Genomic DNA, 1305 nt, shown 5'->3' on the forward strand with positions numbered 1-1305 from the left:
AAAAAGTGAATTTCCGGAGCAACTCACACTTCCTCACCACAAATGATATGTCAATGGTCTCATCTTACTTCTTATTGTTCTGTATATTCTATATTTGGATATAATTTGTAAGATGTAAGTTTAAGTTATGATCTACTAATTTAATTGCACAACACAACAATCGACTTCTTATTGACTCTCTTATTTTTTATATGTCATCCTCTCAATCCTTACATATTAGTTTGTTCCTCTCATTCTCCATCATGCTGGAGTCTTTTTCCAGACCCTCCAAATCGTAACAGTTAGTTGTTTATTACAATTTCATTTGTCTTAAAACGATCAGGTTTATATAAGGTGAAGACGTTTATAAATTTTAAAAGTACAGTAAGGTAGTTAGGAACCTTTATTCATCGAGCCTCTTCCATGCAGTTGCAAAGGAAATTCTCAAATTTCTATCAAATATTTTTGTACCTCTATTGAAGAACAAAAATACTGTTAATTACATATCATCCGGTCCACTTTCCCAATAGTAGAAATCTAAATAGCACATATACCCAAAAAAGTAGAGCTGTAAGCCTATAAACTTGTTTGTTTCGAACTTTCCTACTTTATTTTTCCTTCGTAAGTAATTAAAGAAACACTATACAGAAAATAGAGTGAAATAGTAAGCATGTAAAGTATTCAATCTCAATTAAAGAAATCGAGTACATAGCTAAAGTAGAATGTACCTTGACATGACTGAGTACAGTAGACTCCGTTGCTTCGAAATCTATACATCAGCGGCCACCATTATTGAAGATAAGATTCATTTAAATGGACGAAGCAATACTGATCCCTTCTGAGCTATCAAAAAAAAAAACACAATTTAAGTTTGATATTAAATCAAGCAAGGAGTTTTGGAATACGAAAAATTGTGACTCTGCATGATTGAGCTGCCTAGAATTTAGGCAACAAATGCTTCAAGGGCCTGCAGTTTTAGAAGTGATATAGTTTTTTTAACACATATACAGGATGATTATAACATAAAACTAAAGACAAGCTCTGGGAGGGATGTTGATCATCTAAAAGTATCCCTCCAGAACAGTGTGTTCGGATTATCTACCAAATATACAGAGAAAGGTCATTCTCTTTGTTTTTAGTAAAAATAAGATATTGAACCATCATTAAACACACATAAAAGGCATTCAAGTATTTTTAAACACTACTGAAGACATTAACATGAACCAAATTGTAATTACCATATGCAACAGAACAGAGGAGTGCGTAGATGATACCTCTGTCTATTAAAATGTGAAAAGCTGACACACATGCTCCTTTTGATCTGGT

The 1305-nt window shown here is 32.6% G+C and overlaps 1 long non-coding RNA gene across 2 annotated transcripts in view; it reads right to left on the bottom strand.

Annotated features, from left to right (window-relative positions):
• LOC104760369 overlaps window positions 1-1305 on the bottom strand; it is a 2887-nt gene continuing 1582 nt past the window's right edge. The window contains exons 2-4 of one of the 2 annotated variants that reach the window (XR_762896.2): window positions 1254-1300; window positions 708-822; window positions 1-619 (exon numbers count right to left, since the gene is read on the bottom strand). This is a non-coding gene — a long non-coding RNA (uncharacterized LOC104760369). Of the gene's footprint in view, window positions 823-1253; window positions 1301-1305 lie in introns of both variants that reach the window. The other variant, XR_762895.2, reaches the window with a different exon arrangement.

The sequence above is a fragment of the Camelina sativa genome, chromosome 18, assembly GCF_000633955.1.
Source record: "Camelina sativa cultivar DH55 chromosome 18, Cs, whole genome shotgun sequence".
Taxonomy (NCBI): domain Eukaryota; kingdom Viridiplantae; phylum Streptophyta; class Magnoliopsida; order Brassicales; family Brassicaceae; genus Camelina; species Camelina sativa.